Source organism: Protomyctophum bolini (genome assembly GCF_963924005.1).
Source record: "Protomyctophum bolini genome assembly, chromosome: 2".
In the NCBI taxonomy this organism is placed as follows: domain Eukaryota; kingdom Metazoa; phylum Chordata; class Actinopteri; order Myctophiformes; family Myctophidae; genus Protomyctophum; species Protomyctophum bolini.
In genome coordinates, this window is record NC_137863.1 from 45299840 (window position 1) to 45327354 (window position 27515).

At 44.8% G+C, this 27515-nt stretch overlaps 1 protein-coding gene across 1 annotated transcript in view; it reads left to right on the plus strand.

Annotated features, from left to right (window-relative positions):
• Positions 1-19198: 19198 nt before the first annotated feature.
• Positions 19199-27515, plus strand: part of mdfi (MyoD family inhibitor) — a 77797-nt gene continuing 69480 nt past the window's right edge. Inside the window, exons 1-2 of the mRNA XM_080785945.1 lie at positions 19199-19417; positions 21454-21615. The gene's annotated coding sequence lies outside the window, so the exon portion shown is untranslated. The remainder of the gene's footprint in view (positions 19418-21453; positions 21616-27515) is intronic.

Genomic DNA, 27515 nt, shown 5'->3' on the forward strand with positions numbered 1-27515 from the left:
CCTGATGTAGACTCATATTCGTATGTGGAAGCCTGGGCCGTGTATATATACATTTACCATGAGTGGTCTGGACATCTCTGCCTTTTGGCATGACAAAAGAACGAAGCTATAGACGGCTTGCCAAAACGCTGCAAACACTGCTGTGTTTCAGCTGTCAAAGGCATATATAGCCTGCAGACTGGCGTATGGAGGGAAAGTGATCTACGGCATGTATGCTTATAGGTGTAGGCCTACACGAGTTGTCTCACGAGTTGTCTCACTCTCACTCATTACGGGAATACAGGGTCCACTTCTGGTTCGTGTTGTTATACACTCTCACTGCCCTGTATAGCTCTGATATAATTTATGGATTCAAATAAAGCATCCGTGTACGTGTGTGCGTGTGTGCGTGCGTGTGTGCGTGCGTCCACTGTAGCTTCTGTTTCATTATTGGAATCTGATTTGATAGCGCTGCGGGCTGAGGTGTGGAATGTGGAGTGGTGCTGCCATATTTGGCCTCTACTGTACTCTGGGCCTACTGTACAGCGGAACCGTCAGAGGAGCTGGGGCCCGTTGGCGGGGCTCCGTGCATGCTCTGATCTTATACAGAATGTTATGCTAATGTTTATTGATTTGGCATGCGGGGCATCACAAACACATTGCGTTGTTGCAGGTGCACTGCTATATACAGTGTATTATGTTCTAAAATAATTATAACAAATATATAGTCTATAAAAACCCACCCGATCGAGTACAAAAGAAAATATTCAAATAAGCAGTCGGAAAGCATATTTTGTGTATGGAACACATTACCATCCCGTCTCTAGTTTTAGAACCACAGGCAAATAGTTCCAAAGGTTTGCCCTTTGTTACTGAGAAGGCAGACTGTCTGAATGAGTTCTATATAGAAGACAGATGACTGTATTTTGCGTGTCTTAAGTACCAGGTCTTATTCCCTAATTTGAGTAAACCAAAGACCTGGAGGCGTGATCAATGCCATTTGGCTATTCTGAGTGGCCAAAGAGCATTGATCACGCCTCCAGGTCTTTAGTTTACTCAAGTTAGGGAATAAGACCTGGTACTTAAGACACGCAAAATACAGCCCAGATTGTCTTCTTACACTTTTGGAACAGTACAGTCGCCATTCGTTGAGGCTTGTGTATATATATAGTTGCTAAAAAAAATAACAATTGACTGTCGAAAATAAAAACACAAACTTTTCCAAAAGGTTGTGTTCTCTTAAAAACACCACAACGGTACCATCTCGTCGTTTTCTCATCCATGCATGCTTTTCATAGCCCGTTTTTAGATCAATGTCTATTTGTTGAAGATAATTAAAGATCAAATCAAATCAAAATGTTATCGGTTTCACGTGAGTTTGAGAGGATCGCGACCGTGATGCAATGCTACAGATCAGTGTGAAAAAATCACACCTGTGTGAACCAAGTGGTGCAACTCCCCTCTCTCTCTCTCTCTCTCTCTCTCTCTGCTCCGTTAGATTAGCTTTATTATGGATCGCGCATGCACGCTGCCGTCCACCTCCCATTATACAGGCAGTTGATTTGCGTCCAGCAGGTGGCAGCAATGTCACATACTTCTCTCGTTCCAATTTCACGCATGCATGCGCACACCACTCATGCTCATTGACGTACGTACACAAACAGGTACATGGACATTGCAGGATGTAGAAGTGGTTGCACCACTTAAAAATCATAGCACATGTACAGCTGTGCAGTTTTATCATATCTGACTGTACCGCTACTTTACTGTAAGGGGGGTGACCGAGCCCAGCAGGGACTCCCTTATTTGCGGAGCCTCATGGGAGTCCATTTTAGGGCGCTGATGGCGACGCTTGTTTTACAGCGCCGGCTATACTCCTAGTAGGGCGGGGTTATGGGTAAAAACGCTCTCGCCAGAACATTGTGTATACTATTCTCTGCGACTATCGACTCGCAAAACACCGACAGCCCCCTGAAGTCGGCTATAAAGCGAACTTTGCAACGTTTGCCGCGGCGAACAAGCTCATAGCGCGAGTGGCGGCGCGCTACGAGCTTGTAGGTCTGCTATTATTTTTAAACTGTCAGGATTTAAGACATTTTTCTATAATCTGATCCCAGGTCAAAATGTGTTAAAGAACCACCATTCTTCTGTGCGTTATAGAATCTGATCTCAGGTCAGAATGGGTTACGGTTTGTATAGAGCGTCGCGGTCCCGCCCCCTTTCATGACGACCCAGAGAGGCCCAGGAAATGATCCCCCATGCATTTTTTTCTTCTTCCCATAGACAAAAAGTATTTATTTAAAGACCTTGTATAAGCCTCGAACAAAGCCAACTCGGATCATGGCAAATCATGACAACCAATAATTAGAAAGAAGGGGGGGGGGGGGGGGGGGAAGCGCAAGGGTATAGTATACAACACTTTTTTGGTCGTTTTTCTTCTTCGTAATTATATGTTCGGGGCCCAAACAATTGTGTTTGTTGTCATCACTCTCATCTCTCCGTCGCTACGTAGTGTGCACTGCGGGTCTCCCGTAAAAACCAATGCATTGTTCCAAATAAGCCAAGCAGAAAAACCCTTTTTTCCTTTTTTAAATTTACGGTAAAAGCCTGTTTTTACATGCCCAGTCTCTTTTTACGGGAATACAGCAGGGTCCACTTCTGGTTCGTGTTGTTATACACTCTCTCTAGAGTTATACGTCGATGCTGAAGGACTTTTACAGTGTAAAACACGGGTGACAGTAATTGTGAAAATAGCCGACTAATTTTGTACCGACGAGCCGTTCCAACTATAGGTATATAGTTCCACTGCTCTGCATCGGACCTCCTAAAACAAACCCGCAGTGAGTGGAGACAGACAGACAGACAGACAGACAGACAGACAGACAGACAGACAGACAGACAGACAGACAGACAGACAGACAGACAGACAGACAGACAGACAGACAGACAGACAGACAGACAGACTCTCCCTGTGTAGAAATAAACATCAATAACTCCGTTATATTCATTGATCATTATTCATCATCTGCTTGTGATTTGTCATTTTTTTCTAAATGGTATACTGTAGATGCAGGAGTAGAGATTAGATTTCCTCTATTCTTAGTATTGAGTTATTTATTTATTTTTCCATGCAATAAGTGGATTGATTAGATATTGTGAAGAATAATTCATCCGGTATAGAAAATGGTGCCATGTCATTATTCTGACCTCTCAATATTCCGACCTCCCATAATTCCAAACTAAACACTATCCCAAACCCTATAACATCAGCTTAACCGGCCACACCTCAGTCGTAACCGGCCACACATAGGTCGCTAACCCTAACCTCAGTTTTAACCGGCCATGTAGGTCAAATGACATGATTATACGATTAAGGTTAACAAGTAATTTTTTTAAAGTTTAAAGAAAGTATTGCCATACTGTATAGTTTGGGATGTTATCCTTTTACAGTGGGTTTGTTCATGCACCAATAATTAACTGTGTAAACCGTCATGTCATGTCAGGTGTTTATGATAGAAATTGTCTTCACATCAATGCTTTAGGTTCGTGTGAATCGTGTGAAATTGCCAACAACAACAACAACAACAATGATTATAGATCCAGTTTGAGGAGTGCCTGCATGGTTGAGCACCGAATTCCTTCACACATAAGCTATATAAGCTCGAGTGTCAAAAACGGCTGGGCAGTTTATATAGGAGAAATAATTAAAACGTGCTGATAGATATCAAGGCTCGAGGTGACAATGGAATGCGGCGCCGCCGATGACTGTTCCCTCCCGCGTTCGTTTGGCAACTTGACGTGTTTTGACAAAGTCAAGAGTTGCAAAGATAACAGGAAAGAACCGTATACGAAGTCAAAGTGGCCTTCTGGAAGGACTCTTTTAATAACCACCACTTACACCAGTGTGTGTGTGTGTGTGTGTGTGTGTGTGTGTGTGTGTGTGTGTGTGTGTGTGTGTGTGTGTGTGTGCGTGCGTGCGTGCGTGTGTGTGTGTGTGTGTGTGTGTGTGTGTGTGTGTGTGTGTGTGTGTGTGTGCGTGTGTGTGTGTGTGGGAAGGGAGACTGTTTGGAGGGAGTCCAATGTTTTTAACCCGTTTAGAACTGAGGGCGATTTTTCCAAAATAGCAAACCTACAAGCTTGTAGATCTGCTATATGTTTCAATAGCTAAAGCATAACATAATGCAACAACTATAGTCACTGGTTTCCCTGATTAACCCATTCTGGGCGGGAACCCCTATTGGTATCTGACCCCCTCAGGCCGGGCACCCATATTTGGGTTCTGTACAGTATTCAAAAATGTAAAATGTTTGATGCTGCTATATAAATATTTGAAGTTTTTCAGAAACCTTAGGTCAGGATTTAGAGGCGTTTTTAGAATCGGCCTTAGGCCTAAATGGGTTAAAAGGTACTGGGCCCTTTGGAGTCTCTAGAGCGGTGCCCATTGCAAGGGTCTGTGTCCCTTGTATTCCCATATATGGAGTTCTCTGTCAGGCATGCCCAAATAGAGGGTATGCGCATGACCATGATACTGACATTATACTGATATGATACCATGCAAACACTATGTGCCACCATAAAAACACTATGTGCCACCATAAAAACACTGTGTGCCACCATAAAAACACTATGTGCCACCATAAAAACACTATGTGCCACCATAAAAACACTATGTGCCACCCCTTACTGCAGTCAGCAAACGTATTTTCCATGTTTTACTATTTTCAAATAGCCAATCTACTAGCTCACAACATGCCAATGTATACCGGCTACTATTTTAAAATGTTTTTCAAGATAGTAAAATATGGCAAAGAAGTTTAGGGATAAAGGGTAAGGCACGCCCCAAAATAAGTTGGATTTTCAGGCCTGTTTAAAATGGGTATACGTGTTGTGGCCTGGGCCGTGGCTCAGCGGTCCAGGCACCGTGGCTGGTAGATAGATAGATAGATAGATAGATAGATAGATAGATAGATAGATAGATAGGTAGATAGATAGATAGATAGATAGATAGATAGATAGATAGATAGATAGATAGATAGATAGATAGATAGATAGATAGATGGATAGATAGATAGATAGAGTTTTTATTAAAGTGTCCTACATCATAAGATGCCCAGCCCTCACTGGCTTACAAGACACTCACAAAATTGTACATATATAATAATAATACATATACATATACACAAATAGACAGTTATACTCATGGATACATCGTTCTCCAACGTAACTGCCATGCTTTCTCTATACATTTTCCAAAAACAATTCATTACTGAACAACCAATTTAACATAAAACACTCAGACATCCAAAACAGATCTGGGTTCTTATCCTGATTTTTTTTTCTTCAAATAAAACGTTTCTTAAATCATGGTATAGTGGACAATAGAAAACAAAATGAAACTCATCCTCTACAACTCCCAGGTCATCAGGTTAATCCAGTCTGGCAGTGTGGCCGCGGGTTCGACTCCCGATCCCGACGGCCTTTACTGCATGTCTCCCCATCTCTCTCCCCAATTTCCTGTCAGCCTAGATACTGTCTGTCCCTCCATGAAAGAAATAAAAGAATAAAGGCGAAAGCCACAATAAAACCCCATTTAAAAGGACATGTTGTGTATTGGAACCACATTATCATGTAATATTCGATAATGTTTATATATTCTGTTGCAGTATGCAGTATATACTGTGCATACAGTGAAGACTGCATGCATGGTAGCTACTCTGGACTTGTGACTTGTGTCTGGTGAGACCACGCGCAGGTCCATATAGTGATCAATGGGGGCATTGTGTTGATATCCTATAGAAATGGTCACCTGTTCAGTATGATGTTTAGACTGCATGCGTGCATGTGCGCACACACCATGCGCACTGTTTTGGACAATACATGCACATGTATATACGTACTGTGAGCACTGAGCGGACACCAACACACTGGCAGTTTGAAACTGGGCCACTAGGGCCGTTTATTGTCTATTATTTCGCTGGTACAAACGGCAACTCAAATGTCCTTAAATTAAATCAAATCTCCGCCTCCTCTCTGGCGGGGTGGTGTTAGGATTCTCTATCCTAACGGGCTTTAGAGCGCCACATATACATAGATCCACTCTCTGTCCCCGGGTTGACAGTCCTCCGTTATCTGTCACTCTTCCGGGGAAGTGGAACTGTCATCAACAGATTTGTCTGGGTAGCGGGTTACCTATAGTGAAGAGAATGGCTTTTATTATCACGGTCACATTCACATAAATGACTGGTGTGTGCGGTGGTGTGTGTGAGGTGTCGCTTACCGCCGTGCATGCCCGTCATGTCCCCTTCAGCTGCCAGTGGGGAATGAGCGCAAGACCAGACGTACCTTGCCTTTTATTCAAGGCCAAGTGCGCGTGCACTTGGCCTTGAGCCAATAGTTGGGCTGGGTAGTACGTCTGGTCGATGACGAGGCCGAGGAGGCGTGTTCTCCTCGGCTGTGTTCTGCCTCCTCCCCACTGGCTGTCTGGGCCATGACGCTCACCCGGCGGCTGGTTGCCTAGCGACACCCCACATATCCTCCCCCCAAGCTTGTCGGTGCCACCGGAAGCTTCAGTTTCCTCTTCTCCCTCATATCGTCTGGACAAGGCGTCCGCGTGAGCGATGGTTCTTCCCGGTCTGTGTTCTACGTCGAAGCAGTAGTCTTGCAATTCCAGGAACCATCTGGTCACTCTATCGTTCCGGTCCTTATTTCTGGCCATCCATTTCAGGGGGGCGTGGTCAGTAATGACAGTGAAGCGCCGGCCCCAGAGATAATACCGGAGGTGATGGATAGCCCACTTCACTGCCAGGCACTCCTTTTCCACGGTGGCGTAGTTTCGCTCATGTTTCTTCAGCTTCCTGCTGATGTAGGTGACTGGGTGTTCTTCCTCGTCTATGCGCTGTGACAGCACCGCTCCTATTCCCGTCCCTGATGCGTCTGTGTGCAATATGAAGGGGTTGCTGAAATCAGGCGCCTTGAGCACCGGCTCATCGCAGAGCGCCTCTTTCAGAAAGCAGAACGCTCCTTCTGCTTCGGGGGTCCAGGTGACGTGGAGCGGGAGGGTTTTTTTTGTCAGGTCGTAGAGCGGCGCTGCAACGGTAGCAAAGTCTTTAATAAATTTCTGATAATATGATATTAGTCCCATAAATGACTTCACCTGTTTTTTCGTGCCCGGGCGGGGCCAATCCCGGAGCCGCTCCACTTTCCTCTGTTGGGGTTTCACACAGCCTCGGCCCACTGTAAAGCCGAGATAGTCAGTCTCCCTAGAGCCAACGCAGCACTTTTTAGCGTTGGCCGTCAGTCGCGCCTCTCTCAGGGCCCCTAGTATATTTTCCAAATGTTGCAAATGCAACCCCCAGGTGGCGCTGTGGATTATAACGTCATCCAGATATGCTGCCGAATATTCCCTATGTGGTCTTAGGACCCGGTCCATTAATCTCTGAAATGTTGCGGGGGCGCCATGGACACCAAACGGGAGGACAGTGTATTGAAAGAGGCCGTCTGGGGTGGAAAATGCGGTCTTGGGTTTGGCTCGCTCAGTGAGGGGAATTTGCCAGTACCCTTTTGTCAAATCAAGGGTGCTTATGAACCTTGCGGGGCCGAGCCGTTCAATTAATTCATCGGCCCGAGCCATGGGGTATGCGTCAAAGGCAGAGATCTCATTTAATTTGCGAAAATCATTGCAAAACCTTAGAGAGCCATCTGGTTTTGGGACAATTACAATGGGGCTGGCCCAGGGGCTATGGGACTCTTCTATCACTCCTAATTTTAGCATTTTTCCTACCTCTTCTTTAATCGCTATGCGCCTGGCCTCGGGTACACGATAGGGCCGCTGGCGAATAGTTTTCCCTGCCGTGGTTTCTATATCGTGCTTAATTAGGTGTGTTCGCCCAGGGACCTCCGAGAATACGTCACTATTCCGGCTGAGGAGTTATTTTATGTCCTGCCGCTGGGACGGGGACAGGTCCTCCCCCGTGGGTACAGCGGCTGGGGGAGGAGGAGAGAGAGCCGTTAATAGGACAGAGGATGGCACGGGCCCGGGGGCTTTCCACTTTTTGAGGATATTCACGTGGTAGATTTGTTGGCCTTTTCGCCGGCCCGGTTGTTTTACTCTGTAATTTACAGGTCCTATTTTCGCTTCGATCTCATACGGTCCTCTCCATTTAGCTAGAAATTTGCACTCGCTGCTGGGCACTAAAACAAGGACTTGTTCTCCCACCTGGAATTCTCGGACACGCGCCCCTCGGTTGTAGGTGCGCGCCTGGTCTCGTTGTGTGCGCTCCATGTGCTCGCGCACCATAGGCCAAACCTTGCGCGCGCGCGCCTGCAGCTTGTCCACGTGCTCAATGACAGAGCGGTGGGGGGAGGGCTGTGTTTCCCAGGTCTCCTTGGCAACGTCTAACAGGCCTCGCGGTCTCCGCCCATACACCAGTTCAAATGGTGAGAAGCCTGTAGACGCCTGGGGAACCTCTCGGATAGAAAACAAGACATACGGGATTAACTGGTCCCAATCCCTCCCATCAATGTCCACTAGCTTCCGCAGCATTTTCTTCAGGGTTTGGTTGAAGCGTTCGACAAGGCCGTCCGTTTGCGGGTGGTACGGTGATGTGCGAATACGCTTCACTTTTAGCCATTTATAGAGCGTGGACATTACCCGGGACATGAAGCATGTGCCTTGATCCGTTAAAATTTCGTCCGCTATGCCAACCCGGCTAAATAACATCAGGAGCTCGTGTGATACTGTTTTAGCAGTGGCTGAGCGTAGTGGGATAGCCTCGGGATAGCGGGTGGCATAATCAACTATAACCAATATGTATCTGTGTCCCCGAGCTGACTTTGGCAATGGGCCGACAATATCCATCGCTAGCCGTGCGAACGGGGTTTCAATAATGGGTAGTGGGATAAGAGGGTTGCGGTAGGTAGGCTTAGGAGCGTTTATCTGGCAGACTTCACAACTCTGGCAAAAATCATCTACAGCCCTCTTTATCCCAGGCCAGTAAAAGCGATCCAATATTCGATCGTATGTCTTTTGACAGCCCAAGTGTGCACCCAACTGGTGAGAGTGTGCTAGATGTAGGACGCGGGTGATATACTGCTTTGAAACCAATAGTTGCTCTATTTCCTCGTCTCTCTTATTTTTCGTGACTCTATACAACAACCCATTGTGCACGATAAAGTGGGGACAGTTTAAAGCACTCACCCCGTCCTGTTTCTTTCCTTCGACGACCGAGACATTCATTCGGGCCATTTCCAAGTTCGGGTCAGCCCACTGGGCCGTGGCAAATTCTCCCTGTCGAGTCGGGCCTGCCTGCTCCGCTATGGGGAACTCGGCGAAGGCGTCCCCTTCTGTGTCGCCGGTCGTGCTGGGGGGTCCGCGTTCCTCCTGTGCGCTCCTCTCCTCCTCGCTGGCGGCGGTCTCACTCCGTGGCTCGTCCATAGGTGGTTGGAATGCGGGGCATGCGGGTCGGGGGTCTCTCGGGGGCCGCGCTGCGCGTCGGCGTCGCCGGCGGGACGGGCCTCGCCAGCCCGGGTTCCAGTGTCGCTCAAAGAGCGAGCAGTCGGTTCCGATTAACAGGGGAACGGGTAGGTTGGGAACTACACCTGCCGTTACCGTGGCACTGCCTTTCGTGGTCTGCACATGTATCTGGGACACCGGGTAGTGCCGCTGGTCACCGTGCACGCAGCTTACCGGTATCGATTCGCTCTCCAACGGGCCTGCGTATTCAGCGTGGACCAGTGTGACGACACTACCTGAATCAAGCAGCGCCTGGCTGTCAACGCCGTTGATTTTGACAGGCATGTTGGCGTGACCACGGGAAGCGGTGCCGGTATGGAGGCAGGCCTGGGGACCGTCAGTGCTGCTGGCCGAGGGCATCAAGACATCCGCCCTGCCTGGGCACGCCCATGAAAGGTGGTCGTCCTGGCCGCATACGTAGCAGCGCCTCCCCGGGGGTCGGCCGCCTCTATCCGGGGCGGAGGTGCGCTGTCCACCTCGGGGTGGCGAGCGACCCGAGGGTGGGCCTCGTCTTCTGTCGCGGCCGCCGCGCTCCTCGCCGCTCTGCTTCGGGTTCGGGGCCTCGGTTTTTGCTCCTCTCGTCATTTCAACTATTGCCTGGTGGTTTTCTAGTAGACCTATAAGCTCGTCTACTGATGCGGGGCTGACTTGGGACGCGTATAGCCGGGCATCCGGCGGTAACCCTCTGATGCATCGGTCAATAACTAGCCTGTCTACCGGCGGGAGGTCGCCGGGGCTGGTTAGCCAGCTGTGCGTCGTGCGTAACAGCGCGGACACCTGAGCGCGCGCCGATTGTTTTGGGTGATATGTCCAATTGTGGTATCGCTGTGCTCGAGCGGGGAGACTCAATCCTTGGCGGGCGAGAATAGCGTTTTTTAGTCTCTGAAAGTCTCGTGACTCGGCTAAAGACAAATCTCTCCATGCTTGTTGGGCCTCTCCAGTGAGGAACGGTGCCAGAATACCAGCCCACTCAGCGACTGGCCACCGCTCTCGGGCTGCTGTGCGCTCGAACAGCTCGACATATGCTTCAATATCATCGTCGGGGGATAGTTTGGTAAAGACTTCGTTTGGGCTTTTCGCCGCGGGGGCCGCATCTCGGGCGAAGTGGCGCACTAGCTCGTTAACTGCGGCGTGCAGGTTGTTTTGGCTCTGTAGGAGCGCGTCAATGGCTTGAGCCTGCTCCATTTAAGCCGAGAGGTTGGTGTGGCTCGTGATAAACCCACAGGTTCTCCACCAAATGTGAGCACTGAGCGGACACCAACACACTGGCAGTTTGAAACTGGGCCACTAGGGCCGTTTATTGTCTATTATTTCGCTGGTACAAACGGCAACTCAAATGTCCTTAAATTAAATCAAATCTCCGCCTCCTCTCTGGCGGGGTGGTGTTAGGATTCTCTATCCTAACGGGCTTTAGAGCGCCACATATACATAGATCCACTCTCTGTCCCCGGGTTGACAGTCCTCCGTTATCTGTCACTCTTCCGGGGAAGTGGAACTGTCATCAACAGATTTGTCTGGGTAGCGGGTTACCTATAGTGAAGAGAATGGCTTTTATTATCACGGTCACATTCACATAAATGACTGGTGTGTGCGGTGGTGTGTGTGAGGTGTCGCTTACCGCCGTGCATGCCCGTCATGTCCCCTTCAGCTGCCAGTGGGGAATGAGCGCAAGACCAGACGTACCTTTCCTTTTATTCAAGGACAGGTGCGCGTGCACTTGGCCTTGAGCCAATAGTTGGGCTGGGTAGTACGTCTGGTCGATGACGAGGCCGAGGAGGCGTGTTCTCCTCGGCTGTGTTCTGCCTCCTCCCCACTGGCTGTCTGGGCCATGACGCTCACCCGGCGGCTGGTTGCCTAGCGACACCCCACAGTACGCAAAGGCTATATGCAAACCCATAACATGAGCTTGGTCTCCCATGAGACAGGGAGGCAGAGATCAAGATGGGGCTCTGCATGCGGGACAGGGGGCAGCGGTGGCCGCGAACGGTTTGCGGAGCGGTCTTGATATCGGAAAGGTCGCTATAGTTCGTATATCCCCGGACCGGCACGTTAAAATGACCACCGCTGAAGTGCCCTTTTGGACAAGGCATTGAACCCCTATACCATGAAATGTTCTATGAGCATGCAGGGCCTGGCTGTAAACAAGTTCTTGAGCTTAGTCCAGTTACCCTGCAGGGTAAACATAGTACCTTAATTCCTTTCACTGCTGGTGTGAGGTTCAGCTCGGCAGGATGACTGTAGCACTGCTGGAGTGGACTGAACATGAATTCGGTATAACTAAGCTTTTGTCTTTAATCAAATGCTGACCCTCTTTTCACTCGCACTTTACAGCGTGAAGCTGCCTTGGAAAACGATGAAACTGTGATGAATTTGCAATTTATTTATTCAACATGAATTGTAACGTTTTGCATTCTTCTTATTTATTGGTCCCCCTCATATGATGTCTGTACTTTTGTATCGTGTTTTGTCTGATTATATGATGTGAATAATGTGTATGTATCGTATGTCTGTTTTTAGTGCACTGAAACAAATTCCAATCAACTCTGTTGACATGGCAATAAAGTCTTGAATCTTATCTCTATGATACAGAAATAAGGGCACACGCCTGGTCTTCTCCATTCGTTTATGCTGCAGCACGGTCAAACGGGCTCCTATATAGAATACTCAATAGGCCACAGACGCCAGCGATCCACATTTTTGTGAGGGATGCATGGGGTCAGGGCATTCATTCAACACTCGGGGCAGAATGGGTGGTCCGTTAGGAAGGGTTGTTTATAGTAAGGGTTTTTTATAGTATTCCAATCCAGTCCCACTGATGATCTTCGAAGCACCAGATCCTATATACTTTAAAGGTAGAGTAAGTGATTTCACTTAATTCAAATATCACTTATTTTTTTGTTTTGTTGTGATAATCCTCTCTACTATAGAGTGTGCTGACCATATAAGGAGTTCCTCCCTGTCCCCAGTTAACCCCTGGGGGTCAAAAAACCTTAGGTTTCGTTTTTGACTCTCTATCCTGATTGGACGAAGGCTTAGGTCCCACAGCCAAAAACGAAACCTACGGTTTTTTGAGTGAAATCACTTACTCTACCTTTAACATTATTATTTCTGCATCTCCATTGAGCACCCATGGCTGCATGGTTTTCTTTTTGACAGGTTGAAGTTTGTTTGGATTGTCTTTCTTGAGGCAGCAGGTAAAAAAAACTTCTTTCTGAGTCTACCTGGCGTGTCTAGCCCATTCTGAACGGTAACCCATTTTGGTGTTAGCATCGTGTTATGCTTTAGCTATTGAAAAATAGCAGATCTACACGCTCGTAGCGCGCCACCGAGTGGCGCGCTACGAGCTCGTAGGTCTGCTATTTTTGAAAAATCGAAGAACGACTGACGTTTTTTTAGAATCTGATCTCAGGTCAGAACGGGTTATAATCAGACCAGTGTGTGTCCAGTGGAAACCTCGTATGAATCTGATCTCAGGTCAGAATGGGCTAGACTCCCTCCTCCTCCAGCGCTATATAGAACACTGCAGCCCCGCCCTATGCATGCCTGCCCTATGGATGTATATATACAGCTAACAAGGGCCTTCAGATCCAACATACACGGTCCAAGCTGTCAAAAGCTCCAGTGTTGCTTGCTATACACATGAGTGATGGTGCAGTCAAATTGAATAGGAGGGTCGCCAAGTCGTTAACCCATTCCGAACGGGAACCCATTTTGGTGTTAGCATCATGTTATGCTTTAGCTATTGAAAAATAGCAGATCTACAAGCTCATAGCGTGCCACCGAGTGGCGCGCTACGAGCTTGTAGGTCTGCTATTTTTGAAAAATCGAAGAACGACTGACATTGTTTAGAATCTGATCTCAGGTCAGAATGGGTTAATCAGACCAGTGTGTGTCCAGTGGAAACCTCGTATATGAATCTGATCTCAGGTCAGAATGGGTTAAGTGAAACGCGGGGGCCTGTTTTCTGAAGCCTCAGAAGAAAATGCCGCCGTGAATTACAGCCACCAGCAGCAGCAGCCCCCCCCCCCCCCCCCTCGGTCACGCCTCTATACCCATACAGTGGTGGAAAAAGTACTCACTTTTTTTTTTTTTTTACTTAAGTAAAAGTATCAATACTGCAATGCATGTCCTCCCCGTGTCCCCCCGAGGGTATGTGGTACCCTAAAAGAAAACCACACGCATAAGTAATCCAGGTCTCTATACTGCCTCCCCCTGGCCAGCCGGGGCACCTGATGGAGGGGAAAGGAACTGGTTGGAATGACGTGTTCCCTCCACACACGCTACGTCCTACTGGGGAAACTCCCCCCCCCTTGTCAGTCGGCTTGGACTCCTCATGCATTGAAGGAAGTATATGAGGTCAGTCCGTTGCTCTCCCCAGGTTGGCAGAGGAAGTGTATATAGCGCCCAGGATTACATTAGATAATTGACACTTGTTGAGAAAAAAAAAATAGGGTTACAGGTACTTTATACACCACTGCCTCAACACTCCTACCCCGACATCAATCACAACATAACGACTCTCGTCTGCTCCACAAACCAACCAGGTGTGAGAACAGTGCGAGTATATACTCTGTACTCTGTACTCTGCACGCTGTACTCTGTACTCTGTAGTCTGTCATCACACTGGTTCCTGTAGAAGCAGGTGTGAGAGCATATGAGGACGCTCCGTCAGAGAACTGGTTCCTGCAGAGGATTATGAGGACAGATACAAAGGAACATAACAAATTGCTTCTGCATGGAAATCAGTGTAAAGTAACTGAGTAGCCTACATTCACTCAAGTATACTATACTATTTTGAGGTATACTTTTACTTCACTGGAGAACTTCCAGCGCTTTTACTTAACTCTACTCCACTACTGTGTACATCTCAGAGGCAAATACTGTACTTTTACACCACTACAATTATTTGACAACTTACTCGTTACTGCAGGTTACTTTGTAGATTTTGGTAATTATTACAAAACTGTATATTACAACTTCAGCCCATATATGTAAATTTCAGCCATTTGAAAGTGGCAGATCTACAAGCTTGAAGCTATATTCAAAAGAGTATTAATGCATTTGGAAAACTTTAAATGGTACACATTCTGCACAATGATTCTTTTAATTTTGGGTAAGTACATTTTGATATCAATACTTATACGTGCATACTTTTTATTTACTCAGGTACATTTTGATTTCCGAACTTCTACTATACTGCAATGTAGAAGTAACAGTTCTACAGTGCAGTATTGCTACTTTTACTTAAGTAAAACATGTGTGTATATTACTTCCCCACCACTGAAAGAAAAGCACGTTTATTGGACATGAGTCACAAGAACATGTGATTATCATTATTATTCTAGTCTGCTGCTTGATTTGAAAATTCCATTATAATGTGATTTGTCTAAACTAAAGATTAGGTTACTGCTACTGTTATCATTACTATTAATACGTCTTGTAGTTTAGACTTCATTATTGCTATAGTCTGATTGTGCTAGGAAACTAAAGGTTTAATACGCTATGTGTTATGTGTTTTAAGATTACATGCTAGTAGTAGGCCTACTATATCATTTTACAAATGTGAAAAGTTTGACTTTGTTACATTTATGAGCTGAACATCGACAACTAAGTTCCTCTTCCTGTGCTATATTCAATTGATTTGTTACTGTAGCTAATCACGATAACCAGAACGGTCCGCCCAAATGTTTTGAGCGGAGGGCTCGCCAACAGCGGCGGAAACACCCCTAAACGTAACCTCATGTAAAACTATGTCTAAAGCTAACCTTATTCCTAAACGTAACCTCAGTAAAAACTATGTCTAAACGTAACCTTATTCATAAACATAACCTCATGTAAAACTATGACTAATCCTAACCTTATTCCTAAACGTAACCTCAGTAAAACTATGTCTAAACTTAACCTTGTTCCTAAACGTAACCTCAAACTATGTCTAAACTTGACCTTATTTCTAAACGTAACCTCAGTAAAAACTATGTCTAAACCTAACCTTATTCCTAAACGTAACCTCAGTAAAAACTATGTCTAATCCTAACCTTATTCCTAAACGTAACCTCAGTAAAAACTATGTCTAAACCTAACCTTATTCATAAACGTAACCTCATGTAAAACTATGTCTAAACCTAACCTTATTCCTAAACGTAACCTCAGTAAAAACTATGTCCAAACCTAACCTTATTCATAAACGTAACCTCATGTAAAACTATGTCTAAACCTAACCTTATTCCTAAACGTAACCTCAGTAAAAACTATGTCCAAACCTAACCTTATTCCTAAACGTAACCTCAGTAAAAACTATGTCTAAACCGAACCTTATTCATAAACGTAACCTCAGTAAAACTATGTCTAAACCTAACCTTATTCCTAAACTTGACCTCAGTAAAACTATGTCTAAACTATAACCCTATTCATAAACTTAACCTCAGTAAAACTATGTCTAAAAAAACCTAACCTTAATCATAAACTTAACCTCAGTAAAACTATAACTAAACCCTCAGTAAAAAATATGACTAAACGTATCCCTAAGCGTATAACCTCATTAAAACGAATATACAATTATTAAAAGAACCGACCAAAGAATGGGGTTGAGTGTGTTCTGGGCGGGTTTTTCGGTTATACCAATTAGCCTATCCTATACCTCTCAACACTATATACTGGCTTATATCTTGTATTAGCCATAGATATAAAAACCTAGACACCTCATTGGCCGCTGCAGTCCATTGGAGCGACCTGTTATCGCACTGTATCGCACTGTATATCACACGCTGCCACTCAAGTGACTATACTGGCCAATCACAGCACGTCTTTTCCGGGGGAATTCAATCCAAAGAGTGCTTTATTGGCATGAGAAAACAAACGTTAAACATTATACCTCTGCATGATTGGCCTTATATATACCGAACGTCCCCCTTCTGCTTAGCAAAGCTTCCGCGTATACGTCACAGCTATATAGAAGCTCGCCTTCTTTTAGCTCCCCAGAGGCCGAATAGAGGCGTCTCTATACCTTTCTATGTCTATGGCATTATCCCACCAACGTGCTCAGGGTTTAGCCTCTGTGTGTCTGCCATGCCATCATGGCGGAGGCGCTATGGTTGTATCTGGTTCAGGTTAAAGGGGGTAATTATGACAGGATAGTTCAGCCCAGCTGAGTTTGTAGCCTGGAGGAAACAGGGTAATCACCGCTGACTGCAGTTTCCTGTATACGACCGGGCCCACTATAACGGTATATACGTGAGTCTGGAGAGGAGGAGAGGATAGGGCTGGAAAGTAACCAAGTATACATTTATTATATACTCAAGTTAATGTAAATAAGTGTACAATGATGAGGTATTTTTGAGTGTTTTCCAGTTGTCTGTGCATGCTTTTACTTTTACTACATCTCAGAGGCAAATATTTTACTTTTACCATTCGGCGCTGCAGCGCTATATAGCATTTGCCAATCTGCAAGCTCAAAAGTGGTCGCAACGCATTGTGCACGCTTGTCGATGTTTGTATATATATATTTTGTACATACTGCTATTGTGTGTAAGTATACATTTTGATGTCAATATGTACATTCTTAATTCCGGACTTTTTGCTCACGCAACAGTATAAGTATTTCTACATTGCGGCATTGATATATATACCTTTACTTACAGTAAAAGAGGTCAGCACTGTGGGCTGACCTCTTCAAGCAGGCGGTGTACTGTACTGTACTGTACTGTACTAAAATAAATAAAGTTTGCGTGTAGTGTAGTGTAGTGTAGTGTAGTGTAGTGTAGTGTAGTGTATAGTGTGTGTGTGCGTGTGTGTGTGTGTGTGTGTGTGAGAGAGAGAGAGAGAGAGAGAGAGAGAGAGAGAGAGAGAGAGAGAGAGAGAGAGAGAGAGAGAGAGAGAGAGAGAGAGATGGTGGGGCGAGTCTCAGTTGTTGCCATGTTTGATTATTAAAGCCACTTTGGTGTGTTATTTGTATATATTATGGTATACTGTATGTAGTGTGGCATGTTGTTATTTTTTAATTGGGGCTTGTTTCCACAGTGTATATTGCTTATTTGGGCTTGCTTCTGAAGTGTAGTTGTTTATTTGAGCTTGTTTCTAAAGTGTATATAGTTTATTTGGGCTCGTTTCTATACAGTGTTGTTGTTACGACGGCAGGTCGCATTTACTATTATTATTAACTATTTACTATTTACTACTATGAAAACTCTATACGGGCCTGCCCCGAAGTTAGTAGCGCCCGGCACCCGACGAAAACTAGAGTTCTCAACAGGCCTGAATATGTGTGTATAGCCTACCCTAATATACACTTGGGCGATGTTATGTTATGGTATAGTTAGATTGGACGCTGAAACAGCTCTCAAAGTCACTCTTTTAGTACGTACAAAAAAAAAACACAAAGAAAGATTTAGACAATATAGAGCATCACCAAAACTCATACTGTTTTTCTTTTATATATTTATGTAAAAATGTTTTGGTTTTCTTGTCCACATTTGGAGTTACATAATTAAGGTATACACACATTACAACCCAATAAAACTTTGGGTCATTTCATCGTCTATATCAGGGGTTTTCAACAGGTGGTCCGTGGACCACTGGTGGTCCGTGGAGGTATTGCATGTGGTCCCTGACCATGCATTTAGTAGCAAAGTGAAGATTGTGTAATTTCTTCCACGGAACAGTGCACTAAACGTCTGTGCACTGTTCCGTGGAAGTGCGTCAATGTTATCAGAATTACTGGGAAGTCTGAGATTAAGAAATTCCATAGAAAAGGCAGTTAGTTAGAATCTGAAGAAGGGTGAAGTGTACCAGCTTGCCTGGTTGAGTCATCATTATTAGGAAATGTTAATGTGCCCATATAATGTCATCATGTGCTATATCTTGCACGTATTTGCACGTGGTCCCCAGGTTGATCCTTAGTCAGGGTGGTGGTCCCTGGTTCACAATCAGTTGAAAACCCCTGGTCTATATAGTCAGGCTTATGTGAAGTTATTCGATTCAGTATTTAAATGTTTGATATTCGTTTTAGCTGCCCCGCCCCCTTTCTATACAAACCCATTCTAACTTCAACCTCCATTTTAACATAAAACACATTTTCATTACTTTTTTCATTTATTTGTATAAAACTTATTTTGGATGAAACGCACCAGAGAAAGAACAAAGGGCTCCATTAAAAAAAGAGACAAATATTATTAAATACCTCACGTATTAGGAGGGCGGTATAATTAAGTCACCAGAAAAAAGAAAATGTTTGATGAAGTTACAACGGATTTGTATAGGAAAGCGCCGGACTATCAAATAGGCTTATACTGAATCGAGTAGGCTAACTTAAACACTGCCTGGGTGTTCACATAAGCCTGAGTAGATGGTAAAATGAACACAAGTTTTTTTTTTAAGTGAAATATCCCTTTAACTAAAGACCTCATCTGGGAAAAGCTATACCCCCCCCCCCTCCTTTGACTGAGTGGCTTGTTTTCACAGACCTGGCTGGCATGCTTGTTTCTTGAAAGCATGGCAACACTACGGGACGAGGGAGCGGAGGAGAAAGTTTCAGAGAGAGGCGGAGAGAGAGGGAGAGAGACACAGAGACACAGAGAGAGAGACAGAGAGAGAGAGAGAGAGAGAGAGAGAGAGAGAGAGAGAGAGAGAGAGAGAGAGAGAGAGAGAGAGAGAGAATTTAGGCTAATCTGCGAGAGAAAACTAAAAGCTCTAAAAGTTTATGGGATCCACACACAACATACATGACCGGATCGGAGAGGATTTAACCATTCTTGGCACTTTGATCTCAGTAAAGTGAGGAGGGGGGAGAACTTAAGAAGACATTATTTAGAGGGGGGGATAGAGAGAGAGAGAGAGAGAGAGAGAGAGAAGCCCACCTGAAGAGCTCTGAGAATGAATTAAGAACAAACAACGGCTGCTCTGTCTGAGAGTCCCAGCCAGCCAGCAAACACGGTAAACACCATAACTTGTTTTATAAAGCCGTTATATAAAGTCTTATTTATAGTATGGAATAGGCTATGCAGCCATTTAGGAGCTCATATGGTGTGAGTTTATATAAACTATAGCTGTCTGAGCGTGCAGGGACAAGTTTACTTTTTGGAGAAAGCAACGCAGAGAGAGAGAGGGAGAGAGAGAGAGGGCAAAGAAGCAACAGGCATGCAGGCACGGCATGTAATAAAAAGGTAAACAGAATTATGAAATGCCTTCTGTTTATTGCATAGCTTCCAGTTCTCCACCCCATAATAACCGCATGATGACTGTCAGAGAACAGCAGAGATGTTGTTTTTTCTCTCTATATATCTTTCAAGACGTGGGAGATTTTCTTTTTTTTTAAACTAAAAACTAAAAGTGATGTTATGAAACAAACGCGGTTACATAGGTTTTATCCTATAGCAGGTTTTCTATACTTTATTTGTATTGACCTGTAGCCTATACTTTTGAACTGTACAGCCTATAACCTATAATACCCATTCTGCAAACAGTTAATACAAATTCAATCAGACGAAATGTTGCAGGGATGTTGTTATGAAACAAACGGTTGCATAGACTAGTACAGTAGGCTAGTTGTTGCTAAACACATACAATCCCCAGTGGTATTACACTTCTGCGAATACGTCTCTTAATTGGGTTTGCACATGCATGGATAAGTAGGCTAAGTCAACACATGTTTCACCAGGTGCAAAGAATGAGAAATAATGGAAATAAATCAAAGTCCCATATAGTAGGCTATTCACGCTGCCTGCTTGCACGCATGGGGACTTTTGCAATTGTTTTCAATGATTGTACAGGAGTTTTACGTTTTCACACACTGCATGTGTGCAAATCGAAAGTTCTCAAAAGTCTTCTTACAAACTCAGTATATAAAGTTATTTGAAAGGGGACAAATTCATATGATGGTCACAACTGTTGACCATAGCTATATGGGAGTTTATAGTTTGATACAACTGGAGTTTAATAAGTCTGGATAAGATTGTCAAAAAGGTATCGAGGGGCTGTTGGCGTGCCGGGAGCGCGCCGTGGGAACGCGCAAACAGCTGTCCAGCTCGACATGGGCGCGCGCTAAACAGATGTTGGCACGTGTCCACGTGACCTATATATTTGCCTCAGTCAGTTTTGTGATGAAGAAAAATCGAAGAAAGCGATTAATGATGTGTATATATAGCCTATTTAATGATTGATTGATACTTTATTTGCGTTGTGGTTGCTTTTTATTGTTTATTTTAAAAATCAGTGGTTTTGGGGATGATGGTGCAAAATGAACAGTTCACAATCAGAGTTCCTTCTTTATTAATGCTATAGTATTACATTTAGCCTATATATATATGTTTATCTAACGGAAAATCACGTTTTGAATGACTATATTGGTCTGATTCTGAATGATTTGGATTGAAAAGGTTTTTAATGCAAATAGTTCCAATGGCAAAATGTATACACATGTATGTGTACGATGTGATTATCGATGTTGCCAGGATGAGGGGGGTAATTAACCCATTTTGGACTGATAAAAAAGGCTTCTAAATCCTAATAGTTTTATGAAAAACCCATGTTTTTCTATAATGTCGGTTGTGCTCAAACTTTTTTTTTATGTCAAGGACCCCCAGAATGATCTCTATTGGGCCACGGACCCCCATCTCAAAATATGTAGTTCCAGGGACCCCCCCCCCCCATGAAGAAAATATTATATTTAAAAATGTTCGCTATAGCTGAAAGAATATATTCAAAGATTTGCACCACATTTTCACAACTTCTCCAAAAATTGCAGACCTACAAGCTCATAGCGCGCCACTCGGTGGCGCGCTATGAGCTTGTAGATCTGCTATTTTTCAATAGCTAAAGCATAACATAATGCTAACACCAAAAGGGAGGAGGAGTATACCTGGGTCAGAAAAAGTTAAGAGAACCCTCCGATCTAAAAGGATTATTGATCGACATGCGGCTTCAGAGTCAGACCAGACTGATCTAAAGTAGTATTGATCGATTGGTTTCAGCGTAAGGCCGCCGCCCCATGGATGAGGAGAGGAAGGTCGCCCCCGCCATCTCCCCGAAGCCCCCCGACAATGGGGACGACAGCATCGTGCCGGACCCCGAGCCCCTCGCAGCAGACCCCCACCACGCCACAGTAGAGACGACGCACACCGGCCTCGACCCAGGTACGGTGTGTGTGTGTGTGTGTGTGTGTGTGTGTGTGTGTTTGTGTTTGCGTGTGTGTGTGTGTGTGTGTGTGTGTGTGTGTGTCTGTGGGTGTGTGTGTTGTGTGTGTGTGTGTTGTGTGCGTGCGTGTGTGTTTGTATGCATGCAAACGGTTGGTATTGTGGCTGATGGGTTTCAACATGCCTTGAATGGAGGACATAACTATATCTATACAATTCTGTGTAAGCCTGATTCTTTCTCTCGCTTTGTTGACTTTGTTAGGGAGTGTGTGTGTGTGTGTGTGTGTGTGTGTGTGCGTGCGTGTGTGTGTGTGCGTGCGTACGTGCATGTTGTACAGTAGCTATACAATAGCAGTTGTGGAAAGACAAGACATCTAGGAAACGAGAGATTAAGACATTTGATGATGATATGAGAGAGAGAGAGAGAGAGAGAGAGAGAGAGAGAGAGAGAGAGAGAGAGAGAGCAGGCTTCGTCACGCTGTTGTACGCATGTGATCCTCATTAGGGTGGGATGCTGTTGGCCCGGGCCCCCCTGCTACGTGTGTGTGTGTGTGTGTGTGTGTGTGTGTGTGTGTGTGTGTGTGCGCGCAGCGTGTGTGTTTCACTATACCGTACTTTAGGAGACACACCACGTTTCCTCACCGTCCGTTATGGCCATTACAATAATCGCCTAATCGCATTATTTTTTGAAAGATCGTCACAGTTGTTTTTGATCGTCCAATTCGTTCAGACTTTTCTGTTTGGATGTATATGGGCTGTCAATCAGATATAGGACTTTTCTGTTTGGATGTATATGGGCTGTCAATCAGATATAGGACCATTCTGATTGGATGTATGGGCTGTCAATCAGATATAGGACCATTCTGATTGGATGTATGGGCTGTCAATCAGATATAGGACCATTCTGATTGGATGTATGGGCTGTTAATCAGATAGGACTTTTCTGTTTAGATGTATATGGACTGTCAATCAGATATAGGACTTTTCTGTTTGGATGTATGGGCTGTCAATCAGATAGGACTTTTCTGTTTGGATGTATGGACTGTCAATCAGATAGGACTTTTCTGTTTGGATGTATGGACTGTCAATCAGATAGGACTTTTCTGTTTGGATGTATGGGGCTGTCAATCAGATAGGACTTTTCTGTTTGGATGTATGGGCTGTCAATCAGATAGTACTTTTCTGATTGGATGTATGGGCTGTCAATCAGATGGGACTTGTCTGATTGGATGTATGGGCTGTCAATCAGATGGGACTTGTCTGATTGGATGTATGGGCTGTCAATCAGATGGGACTTGTCTGATTGGATGTATGGGCTGTCAATCAGATGGGACTTGTCTGATTGGATGTATGGGCTGTAAAGGCCAGAAAGTAGTAGTCCAGGTATGATGATGATGTCACGGGAAGTGTGCAGTGGCGTGCACAGATAGACACTATAGCGGGTGCTATAGAGCACCCCCTGCCCTTTTGGCAATGTGCCCCTCTTTTGTACAGTTTGTACACTGTACAGTATGTGGACCATGCATGGTGACATTGATCAATTCTTGATAAAAAAAAGCTTCTAATACATTATTAAGGCCCCATGAACATCTCTAAATCTCACACTGTTAAAGGGACACTTCACCCTTTTTGCAAAAAGTTATGTTAATCTCGTTTAGAAGCTTTAGAACACTTTCCTGGGGGTCTTTATGTGTGCAATATGTGGTTTTAGATATTTTAGATTGTAGCAGTGAGCCCAGTGTCTCTGATGTCATGGACAATGGTCTCACTTCCTTCCTGGACTACATGTTGCCTCAGTAAGACGCATGCAAGCACGCACGCACACACACACACACACACACACACACACACACACACACACACACACACACACACACACACACACACAGGTCGCTGGGCTGTGCTGACAGGCAGACATAGCGGTTTGGTGTGTGTGTGAGTTGTGGCATTCGCAGATTGGTCCGAGTTCCGACCGACGGGGTCAACTTGAATCGCTTGGTTGGTTGGATGATGACCTATACCTCTGGGGCTTCCGAGAAGGTCAGGGGTCATGCCCTTTGGCAGTGTGAAAAAGAGACAAGCTAAATGGGACCCCGGGGGATTAGAGATTTCCCCACAACACACACACACACACACACACGCACGCACGCGCACACACACACACACGCACGCACGCACGCACGCACACACACACACACACACACACACACACACACACACACACACACGCACACACTTATTGGTCACGGATTGGCTGTCTTGACTCACTTTGTGAAGTGAGTATACAGGCTTATCGCGATTATTACATAATCGCAATTATTTGAGAAAATAAATACGACAATATCGTCATCATAATCATTTCTGCGTTGTTTATTATAATTTACAAACGTTTTCAGAAACGGTGGAAATGGCCCATCCAGAAACGCGCTTTGAGCTCTTCAAATGTACATATACCAATCTTTCGAAAATAGCAGATCTATAGAAGCACACAATGCGTTGTTGCGACTGCACGACATATTGTGATTCTTGTAGATCTGCTTTTTTTAAAACGACCGGAATGTATATAGAGCGCCGCAGTCCCCGCCCCCTTTCAGAAAAGCGAGTGGCCCAGGAAGTGGAAGCCCCATGCATTCTCCCATCGGCGCTTTTAATATAATTTATTTAAAGACGGTTACGCCGCGGACAAAGCCAATTCGGATCGTGACGAATCATGACAATGAACACAATATTTTGGGACGATCAAATCATTAGAAAGAAGAAAAGAAAGTCAGGAGACAACACTATTTGTTTTATTTTTCGTCTTATATATTATTTGATCGGCCCAAAATATTGTGTTCATTGTCATGATTCGTCACGATCCTATAGGCTTTGTCCGCGGCGTAACCGTCTTTAAATAAATTATATTAAAAGCGCCGATGGGAGAATGCATGGGGCTTCCACTTCCTGGGCCACTCGCTTTTCTGAAAGGGGGCGGGGACTGCGGCGCTCTATAGAGCCTACATAGGCTATATGTTTTGTAATATTAATCAAAATCTACAAAGCAACTATATGAACTAAAGTACAATATGGTCCTCTGAGATGTAGTGAGTATAGAAGTGAAAGTAAAAACTAAATTGAATGTATACTCCAGTGAAGTGCACATACCTCAACATTGCACTTACTGTCTGTATAAGTACAGTAATATGCTATACTTGAGTAAATGTACCTAGTTACTTTTCACTATACTGTGGGCCGCCTCAGGGCAAAGCAGCAACAACAGTGTCCCTGAATGACTCCCCCCTTCCCACACACACACGCACGCACACGCACGCACACACACACACACACACACACACACACACACACACACACACACACACACACACACACACACACACACACACACACGCACACGCACACACGAATCCCCCACCCCACCCCACCCCACCCAGGATCAGCTGAAACAATCTCTCCGTGTGCCAGTCATTGCGTGCCAGAAATATCCCCAGCTATTGTACATGTATACTCCTTTTATAATATCTATATCCATCTTTCTTTTATAACACTGCCGCTGAACAAAAGCCTTATAAGCCCTATAACCACAGGGGTCGGCATGCAACTCCTTGCTATACACTTTATTCCCAATGGCACAGTTGCAATTGGAGTTGAATTGGTGTGGTTTGTTTTGTTGTGCGAGGAGTTGTAGTGAGTAGTTGCGCAAGGGAGTTGCAGCTGGTGTGGGTTTGGCCCTCAGACGACTGCCGCTTGTGCTTAATTAGTTTTCACTTTACTATACCAATACACCTTTAATGTGCTTATATACTTCCATTCAGACTTCCATAAGCAACATGACACTGCCATGCACTTTAGTGAATGCACTGTACATGACTACACTGACTGTGGACCTCTCTCAGGCCTCAGTCAGTCTATCAGACAAGCGTCTTATGGTTGTCTGATGAAAAGCATCAGACAAGACAGCTCCCAATGCATTTCTAATGGGAGTCACGTGGTTTCATCAGACAAACGTGTTTCATGGGGGGGGGGGGGGCAAGACACAAGACACAAAACATTTTGTAGGCGACAAGCTGAAGAACAGGGCGGCACCTCAGACAAGACAAAAAGGGTTGGGTTTACCCGCCAACCAATAGGAGAGAAGGTCCGTTTGTTACGCTGCACTGGGCGGTCTTTTCACACTCTGAGTCTGTTGTTTTTTTTCTGCATAGTGCAGACACGGAAGGGGAAAGAGCCTATGCACTTTCGTAACGAAAATGATTTAATTGTTAAGTAAAGTAGTTTGGTCTGTTCCAGTAAGCAATTCAACAGGAAAATATAATCCCTGCCCGTCGTGGCCGAACAGAAAATTAAAACAAACGTTATAATTCAAGGTGCATGCATTTTATCATTCACTCCTAACCTAGCTCTGGTCTATATAGCCTAATGCTTATATAATTCAGGTGTCGCGTCGACTCCGTTCAGATCTCTCGTTCCACCTCATATCAGTTTGTTATTCCACCCGACCCATAATCAATAGTTATCCGTCTGACTGCACGGACCAACGATATAAAAGGACATCAGTGCTTTACACAGAGGATGCGACATTATAAATGAAGGCCTACTTCAAACCATTCCATATGATTTGGTTGTTAAAATAAAATAAAACTGTTAATATGAATGAACATGTTTTCCGTTCGCATGGGCAGTGCGCATTGGACTGGATATTATGAAACAGTCGTAGCCATGACTTATATTTCTGAAAATGCTACTGCTCCCAAACAATCATTTTGGGCATGAAATGTTGAAGGATAAATGTAGATGTGATAATGATGTGCCGTGTTGGCTATGCCCAATGGGCCTACTGTACATTAGGCCTACTTCAGATTATGGTTCAAATATGATTCCCCCAGGCGCAACTATAGGCTCCAACTTGGAGACGCATGTCATCTCTTATCCTATATTTCGCCTATAGCCTGCATCGACGTCTGCGTCATGGCTAACAGCCTGAAATGCAGCAAGTCGTGTGTTGTGGTAAAATGGATGCGCTTTATTAAAAATAATGGAGTCGTTGCTAACAGAAAATATTAATTTTCCACAATGATGCCATGCTTAGTCTGCGTACCTGGAGGCTATATACATACACACGGAATCAGTGCCAGACTTGGCACCTACTGTGGTAGTGGTACTGATAAAGTGGAGACGCAACACGTTGACACAACCAACAAGCTATAGCTACTGTGTCCCGCAGCTAACAGCGTAAGGACAACAACAGGGGCAACACGTGGATCTGTTTCCGCATGTCCTCGCACCGCCCACGCACCGCCCAGATTCCGCAAAGCATTGTGGTCAATTGATGCGACAAACGTCAAGACAGATGAAACGATAAAACATTGATAAGACGCTTGTCTGATAGGTGTGACAGGCGCCTCAGTATGAGCAGCATGTACATACATTTTTCAGACCACTCTTAGGCCCAAAACCACACCAATTAATTCGCCATGCAACCCCTCGCAACCAAACAGTTGCGAGTATACAGAGACTCTCCTTTCTGCCAACCTGCCAATCAGACTATACAACACATACAGTAAGAACTGTATATGCTTATATGGTCATGTGTCTGTAGTCTTTGGTCTTGTTGTGAGTATGTCCAGTTGTGTCCAATGTGTCTGTCTGTTGTTTGTTTTTTACATTTTACATTATGCTGCTGTTGACGTATCAATTTCCCTGCAGGGATAATAAAGTATACATCTCATCTCATCTCATCTCATCTCTCATAATGAGTAGTTGTAGTATATGTGTATAGTTGCATGAAACAATTATCCCCAATGGCAGTTGCAACTCGCAGGGACTTCTTAATATGTAGATAAAGCTTCTGCACAGCCGGTTAGCAATTTGGGGGCGATTGGTGACAAGGCATAATAATAGAC